A 13671-nucleotide genomic window follows, 5' to 3' on the forward strand; every position below is an offset into this window, starting at 1 on the left:
ACCACACCAAAATAATTCTTGGCTTTAATTCATATCCTGTCTTAACCACTGCACTAATAGCATTCTGGGCGTACCCATGCCAATAAACTACAATGGTTCCAGGAAGTGGCTCATGAATACATTCTCAAGGGTAACCAGGAAGGAGCAAAAAACTGGCCAGCCAGTGATGTCCACATCCCATGAACATATGAGAGGAAGAAAAAGCTATAGAGACAAAAGTAAAGATTAAGACAGATTCTACTTGGCCAATAAAAATTAAAAGAAAGACCTGTATTTACATCATGTATTTCACAACCTCCGAACATTCAAAATTACAATTGATAATGATAAGTCAATCTGAGGTATAAATGATTACCAGAAAGAACCGAAGGGAAGTAATCTCTGATGTGCACAGTAAGTGTTGTGGGATCTTTAAATTTCATAAGAGAAGGCAGACAGCGTTTAATATCTTATCTGAAAGACTGAACCTGACAACACAGCACTATCAGCACCACATTGAATATCAGTGTAGACTTTGAGTTGAATGCTCTGGAGTAAGACTTTAACCTGAAGATCAACAACAGCAAACTGAAAACACTAAGCTTCACAAAAAAACTGTAAAACTTATTATATACGAAGAACTCATTTATCACACATATTGACACTTAAAATATTTCAAATAACACATTTTCAACATACTTCTCTGGAAAATTTCAACATGTCTTACAATTTAGTTACAATAATCTTGTGTAATTTACTGAAGTTCTTCAGGAAAGCATTTACTCCATTCCTTATCTCATATATAATTAACTGCTTGAAGTTATGAAATAAATAAATGTAGTATTTTTCTTTGCTCCCAAACAGTGATGACATTACCAGTTAATCCACTTTTGATGATTTTGGTTGAAGGAAAAATATTGATCGAGTGAACAGGAAAACATGCCATCTTCAGAGAACGCCATGAAAGTTTTATTGTCCACCTGAACCATCAGAAAAGACAGACAGGCTTAACATTTCAACTTGAAGACTTTAAACAATGAAACACATCATTTCTCACTATTTAACTGGGTGAATAAGCAACTTTCATGCAAAATATATGTTGCCATATGGAATTCCAACTCTCAATCTTACGAAGCAAATTAACAATCTAATGCCCCACACCATCCAGTTGCTCTTACTATTTGTTAAACCATGAGAAATGTCCTAATGGGAGGTCAGGGATTATCCAACAAGGTGAGGAGGGGAAAAAAAAATCAGCAGATCTGACACAATAGTCAAGTGATTACTGAAAAGAGACAAATGAAAGCAGGTAATAAACAATTAATCTAGCCCTGCGGTGAATCTATTTCTAAAACCTTGGATGAAAGGTCACAGACCTGAAATGCTAACATTGTTTCCCTCCACAGATGCTGCCAAAACCACTGAGTATTTCACCATTCTGTTTATAATTTTAGATTTCCAGCTTCTTCAGCATGTTGTTTTGGTAACAAACAGCTTTGTACTGGTGAACAGTGCAGTACAGTACAAGGTTAACTAAAAGAGCACAATTTTTGTCCAACAAACATTAGGGAACAGTGATAAAGTACAACATCATAAGACAGTAGGCCATTCAGCCACTCATGCCTGCCCCATCATTCCATAAGATTTTGGCCGATCTGGCACAAGCCTCTTTCATGCCAGCTCCTCAAACCTTAAATGGTTATTTCAAAATCTACTTACCTCCTTTTTCAATGCTTAGAGTGATCTTGCCTCCACAACTCTCTGGAGTAGAGAATTCCAGACATATACTATATATGGATACATTTCACTCTGTGCCCTCCAAGTAATTATTATAGACAATAGACCTCAATCTGAGCTAGAAATCTTCTCAAAACTTGCTAAGACAATAAATAATTGAGGCTGTAGAAGTGATTTTTGTGGCACTCCACAAGTTACATCCTTCCGACCTGTAAAAGACCCATTAATCCTGACTCGGTCTTCTATGTTTCAAATGCTCAATCCATGCTGTTACCCTCGACACCATGACCTTGTATCTTGTGCAATAAATGTTTGTGTGACACCTTAGTGAATGCTTTCTGGAAATCTAAATATTTTTCATCTATTTGGTGAACAGTGTTGTTATGTCAACTATTTGTTATATCCTCAAAAAGTCCAGGAAATTTGTTAAACATGATTTCGCTTTAGCAAAGCCACGCTGAATCAGTTCGATTGTATTCAGCTTTTCGAAATGTCCTGCTATTTCTTCCTTAATATTGGACTCTAGTAAATCTAACAACAGCTGTTGGCCTATAGTCTCCTGCTTCCCATCTCTTCTTGAATAGGAACCTGACATTAGTGGTTCAAATTTGCTGGAATCCTCCCAGAATTACACGTGCTGGAAAATTTTGAGCATTGCTTCCACTATCTCTGCAGCCACTTCCTTTAATAGCCTTAGCTACAGGCTACCAGGAAACCTGTCTTCACTCTCATTAGTTTGACACAAACACAAATTAGTTGTCCCTCATGATAGAAACATTTACAAGACTTTTCCCATTAGCATCTTGGGATGTTTAGCATCCTTCACCATGAAGCTTGATGCTTCATGCTCAAAATATTGATTTAAATCATTTGCCATTTCTCAATTCCCTAGTCACATCCTTCAAGGGGACAACACTCCTTTCTTTCTATACTCAGAAGTTCTTGCTGTTTGTGTTTGTTCTATTTCCTGCCATTTTACTTCCAATTTTCTCTTCATTAGCTTTTCAGGCATCTGGTGCTGGTTCTGAAAAATTCCCAATCTTACATTCTACCATTAGTTTTGACACTATATGCCTTGATTTTGATTGGATATATTCCTTAACTGCCTTTAACAACAGGTGATTCATCCTTCTCTGAGTCCTCTATTTCGACTGGAATAAATCTTTGCTGAGCGTTCTGAGGTATCAGCTTGGCTGCCACTGCTCCCAGGCAGTGTCAGACAACCCTTTCTATACAACCCTGAAATTGCTCTTAAGATGAACCCACAGAATTTAGACCAGCATTGTTCTTCATCAGACTGTATCTGAAATTTTACCACATTGTGATCACTAATCTCAGACGATCCTCTGAGGTCTCGTATTAATCTTACCTCATTTCACATTACGTAATGGGCAGCATGTGGCTCAATGATTAGCACTGCTGCCTCACCAGGGACCCACGTTTGATTCCAGCCTCGGATAACTGTATGGAGTTTACACATTCTCCCAGTGTCTGTGTGTGTTTCATTTGGGTGCTCCAGTTTCCTTCCACTCTCCAAAGATGTGCAGGTTAGGTGAATTGGCCACGACAAATTTCCTATAGTGTTCAGGCATGTGTAGTTTAGGTGCATTAGTCAGGGGTAAATATAGGGTGGGGGAATGGGTCTGGGTGGGTTACTCTTCAGAGAGTTGGTGTGGACTTGTTGGGCCAAATGGCCTGTTTCCACACAGTAGGGATTCTAGTCTATACAAATTAAGAGATCTTTGGTGTTACAGACCCGATGGAATGAAAGGCCTCTTCTGTACTGCACAAAGTTGTCTAAAATTAACCTGTTCCCAGGTAGGTTGCTCAACGTACTGATTCGGGAAACAACCTCTTGATGCACTTTGACAAATTTGTCTGTCATGTTACCTTTGCCCACCTGATCCTTTGACATTCCCTTAATAACCAAGTCAAATTATTCTTCTGCATGCTAACATTTCTGACATTGTCAACAGTTTTTGTAAATATTCCACACTGCAGAATCTAACTTGCCAATCTGTTCAGACATGACATGTTTACAAGTTTATGAGGCGTACCATCTATTGATGCAAATTGGTTTATACTTTCACCTCAGACAGTTAAACACATGCCCCTGGGGCATCTCAATAGTTTTATATATGAGATATAATATACACAAAGGCCTTGGTTTAGCATATTATATGATACATGGCCTCACTCACAGAGAAGGAGAGTTCTACACATTGAGGGTTGAATATTACCCAGTCTGTCAATGCATTATAAAAAATGAAAGCGAAAAAATTCTGGAGGATCACTAGACCCAAAACATGAATTCTACATTCTGCCAGACCTGCTGAAATTTTTCAGCAATTTCTGTTTTTGTGCCTTCTAAAAACGACAATCATTTCCAAATTCTGCAAATTATTCAGCTTTCTCATGCTAACTGCAGATGAGATGTGGCAGAACTTATAAGGGAACACTCCCAAATCAGCCTGAAGTAAAAAATCTCAAAAATGTGAATAATGTTCAGGATTTTCACTTATTACATTACTTACTGAATGTAATGATTTTTCCTTAAATACCGCACAATTTTGAATTTTGGTTAAGATTTGAAATCAAGAATTCAAATTGTTTTGAAGAACTTCAGATAACTCTTATCCAATGAAAGACTAACTTCTAATGGAACGAATTGCTTGTTACATCATTACTTGCTAAAAGAGAAGAATTCGGGTGGAAAAGTTACTTTCACGAAGTTTTTGACTGGAGAGCTGCTTACGTAGACACGATTGTGATTTATTTTTTGTTTGTTGCAGATTTATAGTGCTGTCGGTGAAATCTCTGCACAAGAAACAAAACCAATTGCTTTACTTTGTCCCGTCCCCAGGGAAAGTGAGGACTACAGATGCTGGAGATCAGAGTGAAGAGTGTGGGGCTGGAAAAGGGCAGCAGGTCGGGCAGCATCCTCGGAGGAGGAGAGTCGACGCTTCAGGTGTGAGCTCTCCATCAAGAATGAAGCATTCCTCGGATGATATCTGACCAGCTATGTTTTTCCAGCACCATATACTTCGACTTCTCCCAGTCACTCCCAGTTAATCGTGTGCGAACTCCTAAACCTAAATGTGGTATGCAGTTCTGAGACATTGAGCTAAAACATTCAGAGGGAGGGACACCTGATCTTCGGCTTAACCTGCACACAAGGACATCCAAATGTCTTTGCAAACCACTGTCTCATCTAGAAGACAAGCTGCAGACTATCTTCTTCCACTTAATGACTGTCGGTATTTGCGGTAGATTTATTTTAAATAGCGAAAGGAATTCCAACAGTAAGAGTCCCGGAAGGTCACCGTGAGCTCACAATAACAACCGCTCTCAGTCACAGCCAAAACGGGGAAAGCCCAACGCATTGCCCTCTCCGGTCCGCACCGTTGTTATTGTCCCTTTCGGGTCCGCACCGTTGTTATTGTCCCTTTCGGGTCCGCACCGTTGTTATTGTCCCTTTCGGGTCCGCACCATTGTTATTGTCCCTTTCGGGTCCGCACCAATATTATTGTCCCTTTCGGGTCCGCACCATTGTTATTGTCCCTTTCGGGTCCGCACCATTGTTATTGTCCCTTTCGGGTCCGCACTAATATTATTGCCCCTTTCGGGTCCGCACTAATATTATTGCCCCTTTCGGGTCCGCACTAATATTATTGCCCCTTTCGGGTCCGCAAGATTACTGGCCCTCTCCCGTTCGCATATCATAACTGTCCCCTTCGAGTCCGCACTCATCACTTACCCGCCACGTCTCTCCTCCGCCCACCGCGGCCCGGCCAGCCTTTCCCGGCACATGCTAAGCGCACGTTCCCCATCCCTGTGTGAGCAGACACAGACAATACAGTGAGACGCCCTCCATTTGCGGCCAACAACAGCGGCGTCGCTGAGACAAGGAGCATGCGCGCCACAGCGTCAAGGCGGTCCTGCCGCTGTGCATTGTGGGGCTGCAGCGTCTTACCCCAGACAGAATTACAACAACAACTGGCCAGCAGGCCATTGTCCATATTCCCTGACAGGGGCATCCCTCTTCACTTAACTGATACCACAGAATCATAGGATTGATACTATTTAATTGTTCTATTACCTGGTGCCAATCTCCTGTGTCTTCCCTAGTACTTGCACACCATTTCTATTAATCCATTGACCTCCTGAACGTCTCTTCCTGCACCATATGCCCAGGCTGTGGATTCCATTCCATACTGTGTGAAAAAGTTTTGTTTTCCTCACATAATCCTTGAATTGCTTGTGTATCACTTTATATTTATGTATTCTTTTTGAAACCAAAACAAATCACTGGAAAACTCAGCAAGTCTAGCAGCATCTGATAAGAGAGAAACAGAGTTAATGTTTAGGGTACAGTTACCCTTCTTCACTTGTTCTTTGTTTTAGAGGCAGGAATTGCTTCTCCCTATATACCACCCCTGGGAAAAAGAACAGGAAATTACATCAACTCATTGCTGGGCCTCTTACTGAGATAATTGTATCATCAATAGGTACAGGGGATGTGCCAGAAGACTGGAGGTTGGCTAACGTAGTGCCACTATTTAAGAAAGGAGGTAAAGACAAGCCAGAGAACTATATGCCAGTGAGCGTGACGTCAGTGGTGGGCAAGTTGTTGGAGGGAATCCTGAGAGACATGATGTACAAATATTTAGAAAGGCAACAACTGATTAGGGATAGTCAACATGGCTTTGTGCATGGAAAATCATGTCTCATAAACTTGATTGAGTTTTTTGAAGAAGTAACAAAGAGGATTGATGAGGGCAGAGCAGTAGATGTGATCTATATGGACTTCAGTAAGGTTTTCGACAAGGTTCTCCATGGGAGACTGATTAGCAAGGTTAGATCTCATGGAATACAGGGAGAACTTGCCATCTGGATACAGAATTGGCTCAAAGGGAGAAGTCAGAGGGTGATGGTGGAGGACGGTTGTTTTTGAGCTATAGGGAGAGGTTGAATAGGCTAGGGCTGTTTTCCCTGAAGCGTCGGAGGCTGAGGGATGACCTTATAGAGGATTACAAAATCATGAAGGGAATGGATAGGAAAAATGGGCAAAGTTTTCTTTTCCCTGGGGTTGGGGAATCCAGATCTAGAGGGCATACGTTTAGGATGAGAGGGGAAAGATATAAAAGAGACCTAAGGGACAATGTTTTCACGCAGAGGGTGGTACGTGTATGGAATGAATTACCAGAGGAAGTGGTTGAGGCTAGTACAATTGCAATATTTAAAAAGCATCTGGATGGGTATACGAATAGGAAAGGATTGGAGGGATATTGGCCAGGTGATGGCAGGTGGGACTAGATTGGGTTGGGATATCTGGTTGGCATGGACGAGTTGGACCAAAGGTTTCTGTGCTGTACATCTCTATGACTCAAGGAAACCCAGCACATAAATAAAAAGCAGGCCATACCACCATCTGGAGGCTCACTGATGACGTTACCTAGTATGGTGATGAAATGTTTGAAAATGAACCTTCCAGCTCAGTGAGCAAACCAACATCCAGAACCACTACCTGAGCTACAGATCTTCTCAAAACTCACTATATATTCAGTCCAGTCCACTTATGAGTTTGAAAAGCTCTATCAAATCTCTTCTCAGCCTTCATCTCTCCAAAATAACTATCCTTAAACCGAACTATTCTTGTAAATCTGTGCTGCACTTTCTTAATTGCCTGTGAAAAGATGATGGTGAGCTGTCTCTTTGGACTGCTGCAGTTAATCTCATATATGCTTATACCTAGCGGACAGAGCTCCATGATTTTGCTGCAGTGACAGTGAAGGAACGTGATATATTTCCAATTCAGGATGGTGAGTGACTTGGAGGGGAATTCGCAGTTGGTGGTGTTCCCATGGATCTGTAGGCCTTGTCCATCCAGATTGTAGTGGTCATGGGTTTGAAAGGTGCCATCAAAGGAGCCTTGGTGATCTGCTGCAGTGCATCTTGTAGATGGTATGCACTGCTGCTCATGTGCATCAGGAATGAAGAGAGTAAGTACATGGTTAAGGTTGTGAATACAGTGCTGATCAAATGGGCTACTTTATCCTGGATGCCATTAAGCTTTGTTAGAGCTTTGTTAAACTCCAGGTTTTTCGCTAATTTCTATTGACTTTAATTTTCCATCAACTCCATGAGGTCACACTTAGTCAACTGCTGCCTCTTGTCAACAGCAGTACTTCTATCTCACCTCTCAGCTTTGTTGACCATGTTTGGACCAAGCCTATAAAGACATCTGGATCTGAATGGTTCTGGAGGACAAATAAAAATGACTCCACAAAACAGGAAACATTGTGAAACACAGTCTCCATGAATCATACTAAAATAGCTAAGGTACAAAATGAAATAGAATGGACCTCCATAACAACATGTGAATTCGTGATTCAGTAACAAGGTAATGCCTCTATTTATTTCTGAAGGAAAACACTCAGAGTATGTCATCTTCTTCTCTGATTCACTTTACACCTCTGATCTGAAAAGCTACTTATGATAGCAATGGATAAATTCTGTTCACAAACTACGGACCAAGAGAGCACAATTCAAACAGTCGTAGAATCCCTACAGTGTAGAAGCAGGCCATTCAGCCCACCGATTCTCTGGAGAGCATCCCAACCTCCACCCGATAACCTTGCATTTCCAACGGCCAATCCACTTAACCTGCACATCTTTGGACTGTGGCAGGAAACCGGAGCACCCAGAGGAAATCCACACAGACATGGGGAGAACGTGCAAACTCCACACAGACAGTTGTCCAAGAGTGGAATCAATCCTGAATCCCTGGCGCTATGTGGCAGCAGAAGTTTCAATTAGAAGTTTTGATGCTTACTGGTTGGAAAATATGTAAAAATTAATTCCGTTGTTGTAGATCCAAAGAGTTTAAAGTACAAGATTAAGCTGCTAAATATTTGAGAGAAACATTACATAATCAGAACCAATCATAATGGACTATGGGAGGAAACTGGAGCCCCTGGAGACTGCGCAAAATCCCCACAAAAACATTGCCAAATGGTGAAAACAAACCCAGGTCCCTTGTGCTGTGAGGCAGCAGTGCTAACAACTGTGCCGCACTCAAAATGCCTTTGTCTTTTTGTAACTGTCACTTTGACTCTGGGGCTTTTTCTAGTTGGTTACATGAACAAACAATGAGTACCACACAAATTCTAGTCATCTGGATTCACCTGTTAAATGTAAATTCCATTATCCACAAACAAATCCATTCATTCAATGTGAGGCCTAAATTGTTTACCTGGAAAAAAATTAAAACAGAAGTAGAACTTAAAACAATACAGCGCAGAACAGGCCCTTGCACCGACCTGTGAACTATTCTCAGCTCGTCCCCCTTGTTGAGACGGAAACCGAATGGTCTCGTCTCTACGTGTTCGTTGGAAGGAGAGATCAAACCGGCTAGAGTTTGAAGCAAAAACACCGTTTATTACAGAATCAAAACTGGTACACTATACAACGAATTCAAAAGCATGCAAATTCGTTGCAGAAGGCGTTCTGTCTCTCCCTTCGGATCTGGTGCAGTTATACTTCGCGCTTCCTCGAGTTCCCGGTCAGGTTCCCCTTGTTCGGCTCTTTCATTGGTCGGTTCACCTGTCTGTGAAGGGATTAGTGTCTCTATTGGCTGCCCCGAGATACCTGTCCCACTCCTGCTGTGCCGAACAATGGGTAGACATCCTGGGTTCGGCAGTTTCCGATCTTGTAAATTAAAAGTTTATTGTTGGAAGGGTTTCCTCATTGCCATGCGTCTGGCTGTCTGGGCGTTCACAATAGTTCTCCATAGTTGAATATACAGATATTATCATTTAACATAGGACCCGAATGAGTTTGACGTCAGCGGAGGCATTAGCAAGTACTTTATCAATCAAGTGTGGTATCGGTGCGATTTACACTATCCGATAGTTACCGGTTTCCTTTATTAACAATGAGAGTGTAGCAGGATGATCTGAAACTGACGGACATGTTCTAATCCCCCAGGAATGTGGCCCCAGGCAGGCAGTCCTGCAGTGGCTGGGTTTACTTTACATGGCTGTGTTTTAGCTGGTATCTGACAGTGTCTGCTTTAATACTGGTGCTCCCCTCCCTAGCCCCAATGTAGGTACCCCGATAGCAGATTCTCCCCAACATTCCCTCCCTTGGCCTCGAAAGAGGCCACACCCCCTTATCCCGTAAGGAACGCAACCCCACGAGGCGACCGGTGTCCGGTGTTGTATCGCCCAGACTCACCGGTTCTAAGGAGACAGTCATATGGGGATGAAGGGTGCCCTGAAAAACGCGCCGCTACACAATTAAGCAATAGACAGTCACAGCTGCATGCTAAGCTAAACTAATAGTTGAAGTAATTGAGGCAGTGTCTGCAGAAATAACGAAAAGCACAGGATTAGACAAGCATTGCACTAAGTCATTCAGAGCTGGCGGAATGTACGCGAGTGCGTTAGAATGAGTAAGCCATTTAGTAAACGGAAGTCAGTAGTCCAAAGAGCCGGCAAATGTAAATAGGCGTTGTAAGTTTGGAAAGGGAGTAGGAACAGCCTGGTACCAGCAGCTGTGCCCCGGTGGTCCCATAGATCAGTATGCTCCAGAGAGCAGCAGTGCTGTCCAACCGTCCGACACGGATGCAGGCAGGCAGAAATCTCATCAAATGGAGATGAACGGAGGCCACGCGTTCCGATGTCAATGCGCGACTGTGCCTGTCTTAGGTTGTCCCTCGCCCGAGGGATCTTACCCGTCATTGGCTAACCAGTCGTGCTGCATTGAGTAATAGATGGCGACATCCATTTCACCACCCCAAGGACAGGCATGGGCAGCTCAGTAGCATGGTCAGTGGCCTCCGAGGGTGGCTGAGGGCAGTCAGGAATACTGGACAGACCGCAAAGGCCGCCTGCGAGAACAGCAGTGTCTCAATTGCCAAGGCACACAGTACATTTCACCCACCCGCTGTTATGGAAGGATCAATTGACATATCCCCAATTTAGACGGGCAAAATAAATGAGTAGGGGCTCTTTGGACAACCAGGCTTCATTCATGTGGATGAAGATGAAAAGTTAGTCATGGGTACAACAGGATCAGATGAATTCGGAAGAAAACCATTGAGGGAGCTGACATGCACCGGAGAGATAGCATGTACAACGCCCGAATCGCGAGCCCACGCAAAGGCGGTAGTAGACCAGTGGAGAGACTAACTGGCAGGTCCCCCATCACCCGCCCTTAATGCAACCAGCCGTAAGCAAGAAACCCGGTATCATGGCTCACGAGCGGACGTCGCATTACAGCATGTATTGGATGTGTCCCTGTCCGTTTGTAGGAGGTCACACACAGGCTGTCGTGTTGTTGGAGTTGGTGGCAGCGGCGTCTCCTGGTGGAGCTCAACGGATGGGGGTCTGGTTGAAAAGTAATGATACCTTATCACCTTTAAATCAGTGAGATGGGGCTGTGGGAATGCAGTAAAAAGGAGTCCCCGCATCACCAGGGTGATATATGGCGGGGTCAGTCAGGAACTATGTGACTACTATGGGAAATAAAGTGTTGTGTTGTAAGGGGTCTTTGGGGTGGCATGTCTGGGAGACCGGAACGGACGGGAGGCAGTCCCCAAAGTCTCCAGTCAGTACTCCTGACCATAAGGTCTGTGCTCATGTGGACTGTCAAATGCAACCAGGAAGAGTGTACTCAACCATTTGTGTAAGAGGAATGGGGGCAGATATAAAGACCATGGTGAAAATAATGACGGTAGTGTGAAAGCCTTAACTATTCTTATGAGTCGCGGACCTGTATGTGGCAGTATTCCACAAAAAGGAGTCACATGAAAATAGAGAGAACTCTGTGTGAGGTAGAAGGAGTGGTTTCATGTAAGGGAAAGGGTACAACTTTACACAAAGGTAGTCAGAGGGATTCGTGATCTCAAATCAGAGAAAAAAGGCTCCCCAGCACGGGCTGCCACAAAAAGGCAGTCGAGGCAGGGGTAGCCAGATTATACTGTAGGTGTTTTAATGTTCGTCGAATTACGAAGAGGCAGAGGAAAAATGTAAAAACGTAAGCATGACACTGGTCCAGTGTCGGTGAGGTAATTGCGGGGAGCAGTCACGCAAACGGTGTCAAGTTGCAATATTCTGACAAAGTTAAAATCAAGTGTGCGCATAGTGTGGAAGACAATTAGTAGGATAATCCGTGTCCATTTGAGCAGCAGCACTACACGGGGTAGATGAAAGTCGGGACACTGATACAAATGCAAGATAGTACGAGTGGCAGTTATGACTCGGTGGGAATGTGTGCTAGCAGCTGCAGGAGCACAGACGCCTGTATGTTTTAAAACGCAATGTTTGAAGAGTAAAAACATTCGTCCAGGAGTTGTGTCGAAAAAATAGGGTGAGTCCCTCAAGCGGGAAGTGGGATTGGTAATAGTGAGAAGAGAACCACAATAGACTGCATAGGGGAAGGAAAACGGTACGCTTTGATAATGCACAGTAAGGGACACAAGTAGTTTCGATTAGCACACTGGGGAACTGCTGGTGCTCGGGGCGCACAACCAATGGTGTTGTCATAGGACAATCGTTCGATGAGGCGCCCATGGAGACCGTTTAGTATAAAGGTGGAAATGATGGGGATCCCGATCAACTCTGTGGTGATAGGACAATAGAGCAGGTGAAATTCCAGTGTGTGGTTAGGGAAGACGAAGCGCAGGAGATGCCCCTAACCTCTCGGGGGCGCAGCATAAGCCTCAAGGCAGCTGGGACCCCCCCTTTGCAGGCAGGGCGGATTGTCGCCCCCAGACATTTGGGTAGGATATTGGAGCGGACCGCGACTGTAACTCAGAATATGGGTAACATCAGAAAAAGGCGCCTACGCAAGTGATAAAGACAAATTTAGACGAAAAGGGAGTTGTATCACCAACTAAAAAGGGCACACTCCTACTTGGACGGCTATTTGCCTGCTCACAGCGGAGTCCATGATTAACAAGGTGGACCTCCCAAGAGAAGGCCCAATGAAGAGTTCAGACAGCAGAATAAAGTACAGGAAGAGCAAAGATATCAGTGAAACAGAGCCATGTCGGGCCGTGTCAAGGTGGGGCTGCATGTTCCCATCTCAGTCTGCATCTCCCCGCGAGGTCCTGTCTCATCGAGTGATTTTAGGGATATATTTGGTTGTGCTGACCTGGAGCAATGGGAGAAGTGGTGCGTGTAGTGGCCTATGTGTTTCCAGCCAGCTCGGTATAAGATATGATGATGATGATTATGGAGAGGGGGCCTTTCTCACTGGGACCCTGATGAGTAAAGCAAAACTCTGGGCAATTAGGAGATTTGCGGTGGGACGAAATTGGACTGTTTGCCTGCGGGGACTTGTCCCCCCAAACGAGATACAAAACGAGAGGCGCAAGTATAATCCTTGTGTATGCAAGAATCTGTGTGTGTGTAGGGCCGTGTGGCATAGACAAAAGAGAATGCGCAGGTGCTGCGGGCATATCGGACTTCATCCCTGTGTAAAGGAGAGGGAGAGGGAGAGTATCATAAAAGGATGGTCAGACAGGTCAGGACAGAAATTGTCTGTGTAGCACTTTCCTCCGTTTGACACTTGAGGATTTGATCAGTTTGAGGGAAGTAACAGCCTGTAAAAGATTCCCCGGGAAAAGGATCATAAAGGAACCTGGTGACCCTGCCGTTCTCAGTGCGTACCTGTGCGTCGCAAAAGAAATGAACAGATGAATTGGCGAGGAGCACTCGCAGCTGAGGAGACTGAAGGATTTGGGCAGGGCATGAGGGTTGGGAAGTCCTGGTAGCAAACCTCAGGGAGCATGAGACTTTGGAAAGAAGATGGGGCGCAGAGCAAGGCAGTAGAAGCATAGTGAGTGAAATGCCCTAATGGAGAGATGAGGCCAGAAGATGAGTTACTGTGCCCTGGTAGAAAAACCTCAGGGAGCTTAAAACCTTAAAAAGAGATGGAGCGTAAGGA

At 44.0% G+C, this 13671-nt stretch overlaps 1 protein-coding gene across 3 annotated transcripts in view; it reads right to left on the bottom strand.

The window, feature by feature from the left end:
* Positions 1–5610, bottom strand: part of si:ch73-236j9.2 (solute carrier family 35 member E2A) — a 38673-nt gene extending 33063 nt beyond the window's left edge. For 2 of the 3 annotated variants that reach the window (XM_060852006.1, XM_060852008.1), the window contains exons 1-2: positions 5474–5610; positions 856–959 (exon numbers count right to left, since the gene is read on the bottom strand). The gene's annotated coding sequence lies outside the window, so the exon portion shown is untranslated. The remainder of the gene's footprint in view (positions 1–855; positions 960–5473) is intronic. The other variant, XM_060852007.1, reaches the window with a different exon arrangement.
* Between the last annotated feature and the right edge of the window lie 8061 nt (positions 5611–13671).

The sequence above is a fragment of the Hemiscyllium ocellatum genome, chromosome 37 (genome assembly GCF_020745735.1).
Source record: "Hemiscyllium ocellatum isolate sHemOce1 chromosome 37, sHemOce1.pat.X.cur, whole genome shotgun sequence".
NCBI lineage: Eukaryota > Metazoa > Chordata > Chondrichthyes > Orectolobiformes > Hemiscylliidae > Hemiscyllium > Hemiscyllium ocellatum.